The sequence below is a fragment of the Varanus komodoensis genome, unplaced genomic scaffold (genome assembly GCF_004798865.1).
Source record: "Varanus komodoensis strain SLA01 unplaced genomic scaffold, ASM479886v1 scaffold6_2, whole genome shotgun sequence".
Classification (NCBI taxonomy): Eukaryota; Metazoa; Chordata; class Lepidosauria; order Squamata; family Varanidae; genus Varanus; species Varanus komodoensis.
Window position 1 is genome coordinate 18,730,202 of NW_025336346.1, and position 15,847 is coordinate 18,746,048.

Sequence of the window (15,847 nt, forward strand, 5' to 3'; positions counted from 1 at the left end):
AAACCTCAGTCATGTTTAAAAGCAGCACTGTTAAGCAGGCTTACACCCACGTGTTGGATTGTCAGCTGTATCCATGAAAAACTTGGAATTCGTTAGGAATGGAAAATTTTCCATACTTGTATGTTTCCTTACTCTCTTCTGTATGCCAATCATTAAGCCATTCACTAAACACATAAGACAAGGTATGCTCTTGAAAAAAATAGCAAACTGATAAGCTTAATTTAAATATTTCATATAAATTTTAAAACATGTATATTGTACACAGTTTAGAATACAACTGCAGAGTACAAACCACCATAAAGTAGATACATCTGCTGAAAGTATCAAGTCAAGATTTCCATGCACTTTATGCAATTAATAATGCTTCCAGCTGGTTTTGCCAGCTAAGTCCTTTGTGGACCTAATTTATTCTTTTAAAGTAAGAAAAAAAATAGCTTGTCAAACAGCTGTAGTGGTTTCCTGTGATTAAGTCATCTGCCTCTGATTCTTTCTCTGAAGCCTACAGTTAAATGACAGCAGATCAAATTCCTTATGAATGATAGGGGCAGTAGGCTAGAGTAGATCACACTCTTTAAAAAGCAAATAAATACAGATTCCATCTCCAAAACAAACAGAATGTACAGTTTTTGAGGAGTGCTATGATTTCTGAATTTGGAGGAGATACTCATAAATTTGTCTCATATGGTGCTATTAGTAATTTACTGCTTTGAAAAAATAGATTCAGTCCTGAGAATCAAATGCAGAATACTCATTAGAAATGGATTTATCAATAGCGCTCACTGTTTTGGCACCTCATTTATAAAGTTGTGTTTCCAAGTGATTTTCATTGCTTTTTAGAATGTGCACAAATCTCTCACTGTTGTAGATAGTCTGCAAAGGGGGAACTTAAAAACCACTACCCCACACACCATGAGATTGTCAAATATATTTAGAATTTTACATTGTCCTACAGAAAAATATACCAGTTTCCTTTCTCATGTCTCTCGGAAGAGCGAGACATCCATGCACCAACTTTCCATTGTTTTTTTAGAGCACTTAGGGGAACCGCATACCTGAATAAATCATCCAGAGTGGATGAGAGCAGAATCCTCTGGGAATGCCTGGAACTTTACATTCTTGGAGAATTATAGGTAATCTCTGCAGAGCGGGAGGAGTACAGAAGTAAAGATCATTTCCATGTTCCTCTTGAACTGCAAAACGGACAACTGCTTGTGGCTATCTAACTGTGGTGCTTTGGGGGTAGGGGGGAATGTAGTTGAGGCACCACCAGGATATGTAGCTTTGCAGTGCTAGTCTCATCCCATCCCACCCCCCTGAATGACTACTAAATCCCTTCTCCAAGGTTGCCAGTCTGGCTCTTTCTGCACCAGCTGTGAGGCAGGAGAGGTACCCAGGTGCAGATCCCCAGCTCCAGGATGAGAATTCTTCACCATCTTCAGATCTGGGAATCTAGCCATTACGTATTTTGGAAAATACACATCTGTCATTTCACAGTAAAAGCAATAGTGACAGCAGCAGTGCTCAGGATATACTGCATCATTTAAAAACAAATTACCATGATTGTAAATAAACAGAAAAGGACCACAACAGCAGATAAAAATCAATTAAAATTGCAGTTGGGTATTAAAATCAGCCAGACCACTTAAAAGCATATTGGATTTCAAAAGGTTTGAGGTGGGTAGAACACAAGCAGAAAGAAGGCATCCAAATCATTTTGACCAAACTGGCCTCCTCCATTTTTCAGATGCAGGAAAGACTTGCTTCATAGACTGTAGGAAGCAGATAGAATGGTACAGAAGGCAGCTCTTTGGGAGTTTTAAAAGGTAATCACTAATGTCTTGAACTGGTTAGGAAATGAACTAGTAATCGGGGTACACTGGAAGATACATGCTTCATTACAGCTAAGGTACAAGACCTCAGTCTGACAGTCTTCCTTTCCTGTGTAACATTTTTGAAAACAAAAATCCTTGGAAGTGAAAAACTGATAAACTTCTATTTTAAATTATTAAAACTGGTATGGCAGCAGGAACCAAACCAAATTGCTTCCCATTTTCCACTTGTCCTAGAGGCTATCAGTTGGCTATAAAGTTCCCAAATAGACTTGAGGACATAGCGAACTTGGATAGAATCCATGTAATTTTTTGGTTTGTTACTGTGTTTTTAATGTGGGATGACAGGCTGGAGACAGGAAGAGAAACATTGCATTACATTTCTGTACCCAAAGGGGACAGAGCACTCAAGTATGCAGTTAATTTGCAAGTTTCTGTGTTTTGGGAATGCAAACACTGGTTGTCTCACCATATTTGTTTTCTCTTGAAACACCATTTCAGTTGATGCTAGAACTAGTTTTTATTTGTTCATATTAGAACATGCAGGAGTAACATACCACCAATTTAGTTGTCATGATCAAAAATTCCCACACTGGCATTTTGAAAAAGATGACTGTAGTTTTCTGTTTTATTTTAGTAGAGAGTCTACTTAGAGTGCCTACTGGATGCTTTTTCTCCAATTTCCCCGTTTTCATGTTCTAGAAGGGTATTTCAAATACTAATCAGAACTGCCTTGAGTTCTGAGATACATATCCAATTCAAATTATATCTTTTATTGGAGAGCAATTTGAGAAAATAGAACTGCTTCTATCCATAAACAGTTAACAGCTATAAAATGCCCATGATTACAGGGTTAAAAAAATCCTGGAATGCTAAATGATACCTGAATGGTTATCTGGTCTATTAAGTGATGTCCATCAGAATTATTGGTGTCAAAGCTTTGGCCATGAAAATGGCTATCATATAACTGATAAATAGTTCAATTGAAAGAATAACAGCATTGTACAGTAAAGCTGTAATTTTCATTTTAAAATCAATAATCTAATAAGAGCGTGTTTATATATGGAGGGTTGGATGATCAAGTGAGAAAAAAATCCCATCTCAGTTGGTTAAGGTTTATTATTAAATGTGGAAAAATCACTGCATTATTTTAATTCAGCTCTGCCCATTTTCCAGAAGTGCTGCACTTATTGCATTAATCTTTACAGCGAAGTTTTTACGACCGATTGCCTGCAGACTATGAGAAGTTTCTCCATCCATTAACCACAAGGAAACGGGCCCTGCTGGGTAGGAAAATATTTGTTACATCTTATCAGGTTGACACATAATCTAACAACAATTACAGCAGGCCCATATTTTGTACTATTTCAGTTTCAATGTGAAAAATAGTTCTAATATTAAACCTGAAGAGGGTAGGAGCTGTAGTAACAAGTTGAATATTATAAGCTCAGCAGTTGTGATTTTCCTCCAGGTTGGGTCTTGTCATTATTGGGATCCTGCCCTAAGCAAGTGAGTATACATAAATCCAGTGTACGTGCCCCCTATGCAAATGACACGACGTGCACCAAGAAGGTAGTTTGAAGGATGATCATATCCATATGAAGCACTGAAATTGTGTTCTCGTGCTTTCTGCTTTTCTTAATGTAAAGGATCTAGGCAATTTAGGTTACGCTTATTCTCCTAAAGGTTAAGAATTTATGAAAACTACCAGCACACTATCACCATCATGAGAGGTACCTTAAAGCAAAGGTGGGGACCTGTTTTGACCCAAGGACCTCCACTGATGCGTGCAGTCCCCTGCATGCTCAACTGGACAGACTCCTTCGCATGGACCCATTCACACATTTCATTCCGCTTTTCTCTACCTTTCTCACACACACATTGTTGCCCCATACATTTTGCTTTTTCCATGCATCAAGAAGCCTGGAATTCTATGCCTCCCAGTGTGGAGAAGAGGACTTGACTGGTAAAGGGTGGGCACACCCTACAGATGGGCTTGTTTGACCTTCCAGTGCCAGCTGCTCTGATCAGACATAACCACAGGAATTCCTCTAGAGGCCAATTCCTTTGGGGAGTATTGCTTGGAGGCCAAGCCCTACCCTCTGGAGGAACCCAGTGAGCTGAGCTGAATACAGAATTTCTGCAAACTGGAGGCGCTTCATCCCTGCTATAATTGGTCCGCAGAAAGAAAGAAGGGCAGCAAAAGCAGCCTGTTTTCCTCAGTACTAGCTTGGAAATCTGTGGGTGGGATCTGGTAAAACAAATACCTACTTGTTGCCTTAGATAAAAAGAGGGCTGGATGGTGCCCCTGGCAAATCCAACTCAGATTCTGCTTATTGAGGTAAAGCACACACAAAAACCAGGGAGGGGATGGATTGAATGGATCTTTTCTAAGGAGACGCCTTAGGAAAGCCAAAAGTATCAAAAATGGAAGGGGTTTGGATTGATCTCAATTACTTAACAAAATCTGTGATCTGAAGAGGGGAATATGGGTAAGGGGGAGAAATGTATGCAACTGGGACTTGGTTTTCTGTGTGAGCTTCAGTTGTTCCTCCTGCTGAAGAGACAAGTAACTGATTAAATGGAACAGACTTCTCACTGTGGTAAAAATAAACCATACTGTGGTAAAAATAAACCATTCAGGTATAATCCTTCCTTTCTTCCGCATGTTATTTTGGATCCTGGCCAAAGGACTGAAACACGGTCCCTAAGATCTTTCCCTAAGGAAGCCAACTATGCAGCCTAGAAAGACTTGTGTCATCCCCATGCTGTTTTGGACAGCACTAGAATTTGGCTCATAACATCAGTGTCTAGAATTTAACTAAGAAGCATCAACTATGTAAGATGGGTTTACTGCTTTGGACGTTTGCCCTCTCAGTATTTTTAACCATAGAGTAACAGCATCAACCAGTGGAAAATGGGTGGTCCAAGGCAATCAACCCTACTTTGAGGATCACCTTCTAAAATGCAAACCATGTTGCATACCTCAATACATCAAATGCTGATGTTCCTAAGTGTCACCTTATGAGGATGATGGATTTTTGGCATAACTCACATCTTATGCTTCCGAGCCTGTTAGAAAAAGAAGTGAAATGAACACCACAAGGGACAGATAACATTATTGTCGATTAAATTTACAGACTGAAGCTGAAGTTGTAACTTTTTAAAAACTTGTTCATCCTCAGAAAGGGAGTGGGGCAGTGTCGATTCTGTTCTCACGGTGGCCGGCCAGCTCCCCACGAGATCCCTCAAGGAAACAAGTGCAGCAGCACCCTCCAAGCAACTGGCATGCACGAACAGACTGCCTCTTACCCCAAAATTCGATAAACCCATCAGGACTAGTAGCCCTTGAAAGCCTTCTCCTCCAAGAAATTGCCCCCACCCCCTTTTAAGGCCATCCTAATTGGTGGACATCACTGCATCTATCGTCTATACCCTTTTCGGCACCAGGTTAAAACCTTTTTATTTAATGGCTGCTTTAAAAATCAATTTTACCGTTAACAGTCATTTGTTTTGTTTTTTGTTCTTATATCATCTGATTGATTTTGTTATTGTTTTATTGTTTTTAATTCTACGTTTGTAAGCTGTCCCAAGTTGCTGAGGCATGTGGTGATGGGATATAAATGTTTTATATAAATAAAATAAATCTTGTGCAAGTGATTTTAATAATTTAACCATGCATTTGTGTTGTGTGAACATACCTTTGCCAATAGTTGAAGAGAGTGCCCCTCAGAACAAATGCCCCTCTGTCCTACAGCTACCAACATTAGAGGAAGATTATTAGTGGAAGCCTTTCCATTGTTATGGGTCCCTTCAGTGATTAATCTCTTGATAAGCTGCCAAGAAGCCTCCTGGTCCTGAGTCATTTTCAAAGAACACTGTGGTGCATTGCATGGGAGGAAGAAACCAAGGGGAACCACTTATTTTTCAAGGTGTACCCTTTCCACCTTGATCTCTCTAGTGCTATACACATAAAAATTCTCTGGGCTCACTCTGCTACACATTTGCAATACAATCAGAAATGTCTGAGTTGGCTCTCGCCTGACATTAAACTTGTTTATTCTTTCAAAACCAAGTACAAAGCGTTTCCCACAAGACTACACAAGGCTTAAGGTTAATGTCACCTTAAAAGTTAAACTACAAAAGTTAGTAACCTATTAAGGACGACTTAATCCAGTTTTCCTATAGTATTTGTTAGATTTCTTTCCTTGGAGACAGTCTTTACAAATGGCTTAGCAAGTAGTTCTGTAAAAGCCAAAGCTGTTTTATTCTAAACCATTTTCATACTGCAGCAAGAGGAGAACTTCTTAAACATTACAACAGGAAAATCCCAGAGAAGTAGGTATGTTAGACACAAACAGAAAAGCAATTGTGACATCTTAAAACTAATTCACTGTTCTATAAGTATTTGTGGACTAGAGCATACTTTTTATTTTAACATTTGTTTGTTTGAAACAAGTACTTTGTTTTAGAAATGCAAGTTTACAACAATATAAAAATAAAGCCACAGAATTAACAGGAAATATATTTTTAGTTGATACATGTTCATCTTTTAATATAACCACTGAATTGGTAAAATATTGCTGTTGCATTTGCAATAGAAAAGGGAAATAAAGCATTATAGTTATACTTTTGAATAAATAGAATAGCCTTTACCGCCATCACATGCCTTCCCTGCCCCCCTTAATCCTGATATGCTACTGTAAAACCCTGGTTTCTTTTCAGATCATAGAAAACTTACTTTTAAAATGGAAATGACTCCCTATCATTTGTCCTTCGATAAAAATGTGCACATGACCCATCCACCCCACTTCTTCCCTCTGTTCTTAATGCCAGAACCATGAGTGGCTATAAAGGGGGAGGCGGATTTTCTGTGGGTAGCCACCATCACTCCCAGGAAGTCTGACATAGGTCCTCAGGGCTAAATTCAGGCCTGCATATTATCTCTCTCTTCATTTAGCAGCTGTAGCATCTACTCAGTGGAACATTAAAACTCCAGGACAAAGTATTTTTACAACCTCCTGGACTTACATCATTTGCTTCTACATGCTGCATTGAGGATGAAAAGTGTGTGATTTTTGTGGGCAGATATACAGTACATTGGTGACTCTTGGGAAACAGTCATGTTGGTGGATCATCTTTTCTGGCTTTTGCTGGGCTGATTTGTCTCAATATTTTACCTTCCAGATGTATGCTCTGGAGGAATAGAATAAAACTCATGGCCAACTTTCCTTCATGCATTCTTGCCCTTTTTCCAGATAATAATTTGAGTACCACAAAGCACATCCAGAATTTCCTACATGATAGACAGTTAAGTCACTTCTTGCATAGGGATATAAACATGTGATTTTCTTATCACGGATACTGTATGTAAATGTCTCCACAAGAACTCAGTACTTCAGCTGCACTGAAGGTTCAAAATATATCAATGCAATCCTGGCTGTGTCAGGGGATGAAAACAGGTTGATGTGTCAAGGAGAACAATGCAACTCCTTGGCAAAGAGCTCCAGCAATGTAGAATATTATATGGTTGTGGCCAGCAAAGAGTGACAGTGTCATTCTTGGTCCATATCGGAAGAGTATCTATTAGCCTGTCGCAGCAAGAAAAGAAAAGCAGGGGGAAAGAGGTCTGTGGTACATTAAAGTTTAGCCAGATTATTATTGTGACTTGAACTTTACCAGTGTATTCTTCAGATTCATTACAGAGATTGATGTAGCATAGAAGCAAAGCCGGGGACATGATCCAGCTAAAGTTAAATCTTGCCAAGACTGTAATCCAATAAATGCGTAGGAATGAATTCAAAGGCATTGGCTTTTACAAACACTTGGGGATGGACCCAGATTTATGTGGTGGACTTCCCTGCCCATTCCTTCCTGGAGTAGCCCCATGAAAATGCCACTCAGAGAGTGAAGAGACGCTGCTGAATGGGGTGAACTGTGGGGCAGAGGGGGCACCTTTCATGAACAGCCCTTCCTCTTTTTTAATGAATGGCAGATTCTAGAGCGAACCAGCAGGTAGGCTAGTGCTCTCAGTTTTCTCCGTTTCAACAGGAGACGACTAAGAATGCATTTAACTTTCCCCACTGAAATCTGTGGGGCCTTGATATGACAACCGTTTGTGCGTCACTTCAACGAGAGTGCAACATGAAGAACGTATCTCATGAATAAAAGGTAAATGCAGATCAAGTCTGCATTTATAATAATATCAAAGCAAACAGAAGTATAATTTGTTGTCTATGAAGTTCTGCTCATCATGGTGCCCCTTCCCATGGGAATGAAGCTGCAAAGGTTTACCTTAGAGGTGGCCCTTACTTTCTGCAGCAACATTTACAAAGATGAAGCAAGACTTAGAAACACACAGCAGCTGATAAGGCATCCTTTTATTTAGGACATTCTACCTCCACGAAACAAGAAAACAGAAGAGAAAGGAGTGACAACAGTTTCCAAAATGTTGTTGTGTACTTGTGGTCAGTCTATACTGCCTTTCAGGATCCCTTGTAAGTCAGAGATGACAAGGTGCTTCAGGATGCCCCCTTTTCCCCCACACTCTGCAGCTCCTGAACGGGGAGCTTTCGTTTACTAGTCCTGAGGAAGAGAGGCTAGCTGACTCGGGATCTCTGGGCAAGAAATCCCTGCAGATTTAAGGGTGCCAGAGGCCTGCGAAGCTGGCGAGGCTGTGGTCCCCATCTTGGGCAGAGCATGGATACGGAAGACCTGCGGCCAGCCCTCGGCATCCTCCTCCTCCTCAGCAGCCACGAGGAAGTGCCGCGCCTCCCGAAACTCCTCACCTGTCCCAGGGCGGCGGGAACCTGGCCTGGGGGCGCGCCCGGCCCTCCCCGCGCCACGGCCGCGGCGGCTGCCGAGCACGAGCCAGAGAAGTTTCCAAAGGGGGCGCAAGAGGGAGGCAGCGCCGAGGGCGCAACGGGGCGCTTCCGCCCGCAGGCCCCGGCCCGCCTCGCGCGCCGCCCAGCGCTGGGGATGGCGCTGTCGCTCCCGGCCGCGGCCGCCGCCGCCGCCGCCACCTCCAGCCGCACTTTTGATTAATGCTCTTCCAAACTTTCCTTGGCTCCCCGCGCGCCCACTTTCTGTCACACTTCTCATTATGAATGTATCTTTGCATCGAGGGAAGCGGGAGGAAAAATTGTTCTTTCAGGGTGACAGCTGAGCGAGGGCTATATTATTAAAGGTACCAATCATAGGTGCCGAGCTATCATCTCACGATGAATGCACTTGTCAGGAGACCGAGGCGGCCGGGGAGAGGAGGGAGGCGGCGAAGGCGAGCCGGTGGCGGGACAGGCGCGCTCGCGCCCCGCGCCCCGCGCCACCCGCTTCTCTTTCTCCTTTAATGTTGGCCACCTCTGCTCGCCTGAACTTGGACCTTCAGCGGCGACAATTTCTCTGGCCTCGACAGCACGATTAATTTCTCCTGCCCTCCGCAGGGCCTGTGAGAGCCGTGGAAGTCCAGCTGGCCTGCTGCTGATAAGATGTACCTTTTGATTTGTTTTGTCTTTGATTGCCTTTTCTGTCACCTACAATGGCTGGCCGCCTGGAGACCTTCACATTGCCTGACTGACGGATCTATTTATCTATAGGCCTCTCCCAGCTTCTCCCGCCCGGCTTCCCCCGCCACACTTCTTCCCCTTCCAAACCTCCACCTCCCTCCTTCCCTCTCCCCCCACCCCCCCACTCAAACCACCACCTTGTACCACTGAAGTCCTAGCCTAATAGAAGCCGTGAAGGCTCATCCACCATAAAATACATCTGCCATCCTCCTTCTCTCCAAGATAAAAGCCTGTCAGTGTTACTTTCCAATTCCAGGCAGCTTGATTAATGGTGAAAAGCCATTGCAAGATCGACTTCTGGTTTTTACAAGCGCTGTCAGCTGGTCCAGGGTTATGCGAAACACACACTCATACAAAACAAAACAAAATGAGAAAAGGTTGGGTGGGGAGGATGGAAGAGGCGGGCGGGGGCGGGGTGGGGGAAGAAATGTAACCAAATCATATGAGGTTCGAGACTAAATAAAATAGAAGCCCAGCGAGCCATCAAATGGCTGTCACCCGGGTGCAGAAATATGTCCGCCAGCTCATTGTACCAAGGCAAATTATGCCAATAATAAATCATTGTTGAAGGAAGATTGTTGATAAATTTCAGGGGGGGGGGAATCAGAGGGGGTGCTGGGACACCTGCTACTGGGCTCGGTGTGGGGGGAGATTATTAGTCTGTCATTCACACATCCACACACAATGCTGTGAGCAGATAGAGGCAGTGGGCCTAGAATTAACAAGTATGGAAAGAGGGAAATGGGGAAAGGAAAGCAACTGCTAGGAACTGCAGTGCAGGTGTGAACCTGGGACATGCAGGAATGGGCTTGGAGGCTCTGCCTGAGTATTACTGGCCTAGCAGGTGTGCTTTTGAAGAAACCAGGCCAGTAATGTTGGTCCAATAAATGGCCCTGTGCCATTTTCTCTCCCATTCTTTAGAATGTGTACAAAGACATTTCCTGTACCAAACTGCATGCCTGCCTACAGAATTTTTACATCACGCTCCCCATTCCCTGTTCATTCATCAATGAAGAAATTCTTGCCAAGAATCGAGGTGGACAAACTGTTGCCTTCCAGCTGTTTCAGCCTACAAATCCCATCAGTCCTAGCCAGCATAGCCAATGATGAGGGAAAAAGGAAACTGTAGGTCAAAATATCTGGTGGGTCACAGTTGCCCATGCCAGTACCAGACAACTTTCTGCCAGGAAAGGTCAAGGCACAGGTCTCCCCAGTATAAAGTGGTTTTGTGGCAGCCAGCAGTATAAGAATGGAAGAAGAGCCCTGTTTCCACAGGACCCCTTTGCCACTGCTGCCCATCAAAAGGTACTCCTCAGTGGTCTTCTGCCCACTGAGCTCTTGTCCTTAGCTCTTATGGTTGATAGCCATCAATGGGCCAGCCCTCTCTTGATTTGGATAATCACTTTTGAAAACCATCTGTATCAGCGACTATCATCATAATTTAGGAAAGTGAAATTCATCATTGTTCTTGCTTTAAAAAAAATCAACACATTTAATCTTCCCTGAATTCAACCCATCAATTTAACTGGCTGACCCTAGTATTATGAGCAAGGGGAAGAAAAAAAAAAAAACACTTTTATTGACTTTATCACTGCCGTGTGTAATTCTGTATAACTGTATTGTGCTTTATTCTTCTACACACACTCTCTTTCTAACAAAAATGCTTCCAAGCACTTTCTCCTTGTTGTGCCCTGCTAAAAAGACCCCTGTTCATTTCCATTGCCTTTTCTATACCTTTCGCAGTTTTCCAATATCCTTTTGGAGACAGGGTGATCAGAACTGTACAAAATCTTCCAGATGGCACCGTCACAAGGAATTATGATAACTGTCACTTGATTTACAATCCTTACTTAATCATCTCTGCTACAGAATTTGCCTCTGGTCATCTCTTGCCTAGCCTACTGCAGGCTTTGCCTTTGTGGCCTTTGGACTCCTTACAACTTTTGTTGCCAAGAGCATTCCTCTGATGCATCGCTCTGATCACATGCTGCCCCTCCTCAAGTCCTGGCTTCCTATCCACTCTGGCTTAAGTATACTGGCTTCCTGTCTGCTGCCAGGATCTCATGCCTCTCTTCAAAGCCCTCCGTGGCCTTGACACCCCCATCTTTCAGGGTGTCATACATACATCCAGATGCATCCGTTCCCAGGATCTTCACTCCTCTAGCCCCACCACCTTCAGCAGTCAAAAGCTCTCCTACTCCCTCAGAAAAGAGGCCATATCACCTTCCTGCCCACATGCTTAGAACTGCACAACATCCCCTCTTACACTTGATTCAGGTCCATCCTCAAAAGCCACCTTTTCTACAAAGTCTGTGGCACTCCCTAATCCTTAGTTGCAGCAGGCTATATATATGCAGATTGAAGGTTACAACAAACCAGCTGTATGCAGCTGTTCTTCCCTGCACCCCTGAATGAAAGAAGCTGTGGGAAAGCATTGGAGGGCTACAAATGGAAGGTGACCTTGTCTGGACTCTTTGTAAAATGCCATGCATGAAACTGGGTGATTGTACAATAAAAGCCTTTCCTGGAAGCAGCCTAAATATGTTTAATACAGAGCCAGTGTCCTGTCATGGTAAGAGTACCGGACTGGGATGCAGCAGAGACAGGATTTAGTCCTGACTTGGCCTTGAAATTCACTGGATGCCAGTAACTTTTCTACATGAAACATTTATTTGGGACTTGTGTTTCATCATTCATGTTCATTTGTCACAGTTTTACACAACATTATTAGCCTCTGCGGCCCCTCTCATTCTTCTCAAACATTTCTGTGGTTTTCTAGATTGAAGAAAGTCTGGTATTATCCATGCATGACAATAGGAAACCTTTGTGTATTTGCACAGTTCTGATGTACCACTATACCACCAAGTGGTTGTGTACTGGAAGATACAGAAAAGCAGAGAAAGAAAAAGTGGAAAATGTGTAAAGGAGATGATCTCACTTGCAGAAAGAATCCAGAAGCGGAAGCCTCAGTGAAGTGGCAGGTTACAAGTCTTATGTAAGAAAGCCTCCCAGTCACTGACTGTAACCTACTTCACATGTGAGGATAAAATAAACAGAAGTAGCACCATGTAAGCTGCCTTGGCTTCCTTGCAAAAGGAATAAAGGCAGGATATGAATGTAATAACTGATGTAAATATAATAACATTAGTAAGAATAATACAATAGCATATTATTTCTGTGTGCATCCTGCCTCAACATCCCTCACCCTGTTGTTTTCCTTCTGTTCTGCCATGCTCTGTATGTTCCCATCCACAGTGATAGTGTGCACATGAGCACGCACATGCACATGCGCACACATGCTGTCTGTGTCTCTCTCTCTCTACCTCTCTCTCTCTCCACACACACACACACACACACACACACAATTACTACTGCCACCTTCCACAGAATTGACATTTTCCTTGACTCATCAAGCACAGGGTTCTTCTCATGAATGCACCCACACATGGCAGAAATATGTGGCTGCTCCCACCTCCTGTCCTCACACCTGCAATAAGTTACCCACCTGTACAGTTCTATGTGCAGAAAACATGTGCAAGCAAGGAAGCACCCGGACTGGGCAGGGTGCCTCCTCCTGTGAAGGAGCTGCACATATGGAAAACTTCTTCTCAATCAGGGGAAGGAAGAGGAGGGGTGCACCAGTCCCAAACTGATCCTTTGGAAGCCTCGATTCTACCTTCTTCCATTTAAAAAAAGTAATTATTCTATTTTCTGCTCCTAAATCAATTACAGTTCCAAACAGATTTTGCAGAAGCCTTTGATGGGTGAAGGGCCCTCCAGAGCAGATTTGGAAGACACACAGGTGGAAAGAGAGGATAAGGGAAGTCTACTTTTATCAGTCGGAAAGACAATATCAGATCCAAACCATGGCATTGTTCAGTACTACTACTGCTACATTTATATCCCATCTTTTTTCCCCTTGAAGGAATCCAAGGTGGCTGATATAGTCTTCCTCTTCCCCTCATATCCTCACAACAGCCTTGTGAAGTAGGTTAGGCTGGCCCAAAATCAACCAGCAAGCTCCAAATGGGGACTAAAACCTGGATCTCCTGAGTCCCAGTCCTATACTCTAACTACTCTATCCCACTGGCTGCTAGTCTTGTATGTCTGACCATATCCTAGGGAAACCACCTTGGGAAGAATGGAAGAGTAAAAACAATTTAAGGAATTCTGAAAGGGGGCAGTCAAGATTTTCCTGCTAAAAGGGTGTGTCCATCTACATGTGTGATAAATCCAGCTTGAATAAGGCTTTCTACAGTGTACATGGGACAGGCAGATAGCCAATAGATCTATAATTTTCTCACTCACTATTTAATCCCTTCCTAAGTATTGGTCACATGCACATCTCTGTTAGTTCTACAGCTCCTCTGTCTAACTTCGTTAGCACAGAGAGTTGTTCAATATAAAGATAAAATATTTTATCAAAAGAAATGTAAGTCAGGGGAGGGCCATGATATTCATCAGAGGACAGATATTTTTCTTTGTCCCAGTGCAACAGAACACTTGATGAAGCTGCATGGAGGCAAACCTGGGGCAGGGGAAAGGGTGATGCATTACATCATGCAGCAAATGCCTGGATGATACGATTCGCTTCCTCAAGAGGTGGTGATGCCCACCAGTGAGAAGCCCCCGGCAGGCCATTGAACACTGGTCGCGATGGAATAGGAGCAAGGAGGTCCTAAGGCCCTCAAGCCCTGCTTGGGGGCGTCCCACAGGCAGGCAACTCGCCACTGTGTGAACTGAATGGTGCCCTAGATAAGCTTTTGGTCCGATCTAGCAGGGCTCGAAGCCGACAGACTAGCAGCTTCGTATTGTCTTCTCCATCCACTCCTTTATTATCAACAGCGTGGCTATTAATGATCTGGTCTAAAAGGCAGGGCAACAAACCAGAGGACCCTCAACAGCTATCACTGGTTGCATGTGATGATGTGCAAACCCAGATCAGGCTACCACAACTGGTTGTGCAGGGGCTTGCAACAACCTATAAGGAGAACTCGTGGACTGTTCCAGAGTTTCTGTTACCCACAGTGGGTTGTGGTCTCACCCAATCTGAGGTGAGAGGCCCTGTCATGGATAAGACCCGTGGGCAGCAATTCGCGTGTGAACTCTGTTTTGACGGTTCTTCGAAGTGCCCCAGTGGCAGGTTGCAGTGGCTGCTTATGGATGCCGGACATTTGTGACTTTGTTTTTTGTTCCCTGAAAATTTTCCCCATTTGTTTACATCTGGCACTTGCTAAAGTGTGATATGTCAACTGTCAGCAAAGATGCAAGCAATCTTTAGCTGCAAAGGAGTAGTTTTGTGGGGGGTTTACACCTCCTTCACAGCATTAAGCCTTTCCCCCTTCTTTGACACTTAAATTGTACCTTATCACCAACTGCTTGTTGCTTTCATCTCTGTGTCCTGCTGCTGCTACATCCATTTCCTCCCATAGCATCCTCCCTCTCTTATCCCCCTCCTCTTTATTTTCAAGAAGAGAAAGAGGAAGAAGAGGAGGAGGAGGAGGAGGAGAGGAAGGGGAAGGGGAAGGGGAAGGGGAAGGGGAAGGGGAAGGAGAAGGAGAAGGAGAAGAAGGCTATTCACCTTGATCACCTGGAACCAACTCCCACTGATACACCTGCCTAGGTCAGGTGGTTCCAGGCAGTCAAGCGCAGAGCACAGGGCAGTCTGTAGCCATCAGATCCAACTGATGTTGGCTGAGGTCCTGGATGGAGGGTCCTGACTCACAAATTGTGAAATATCATGAAGGGTCCAATGTGGCAAAAACAGAGTCCTGGGACATCTTCCCTTGATTGTGTCACAACCTTTCTGTTATTCCACTGTGGCATAACTTTATACTTGAACAAAGGTGTTCACTTTTCAGGTGCCTCAGGACTCCTTATTTTTTTAAAGCTAAGTTTTTTGGGAGGACATGATGTACAGCAGGAAAAATGAGCAGAATATAGTTTCTTGAATGCACATCTTGAATGCATAAACCATTTCCTTGGCTTCTGCTTTCTCTAAAGTGTCTCTGAAGTGCCCCCAACCACCATTCCACATACAGAAACTGGCCTGGCAGACAGTTGGATCTCCAACATGGGCCTTCCAGTGCCAGAGGCATGTTGAAGGTAGATTTCCAGGTTATTTTGGATTTCAGCTCCTAGGAGCCCTAGCCAGCATCCCCAGTGCACAGAAATGCTGGAAGCTGAAGTCCAATATCTAATATCTAATTTCCACCCACCCCCATTCTACCACTACTCATGCTAGTGGGTTAGCCAAGGCAAGGCAAGTTGCACTGGCACCCATAGCTTTGTCCTTGAGCTCCCTGGTGCCGCTCACCAGCGCTTCGCCTGCCTGCCTCCCCCACAAGCCCTAGCCGCCTGGAATACCTGCCTCACTCTGCCTTATAGTGGGGCTGGCCCTGCTCATTGGTAGCAGGTAGCCCTTGTCTATCTCAGTGGAACTGGCTTCCAAGGGCT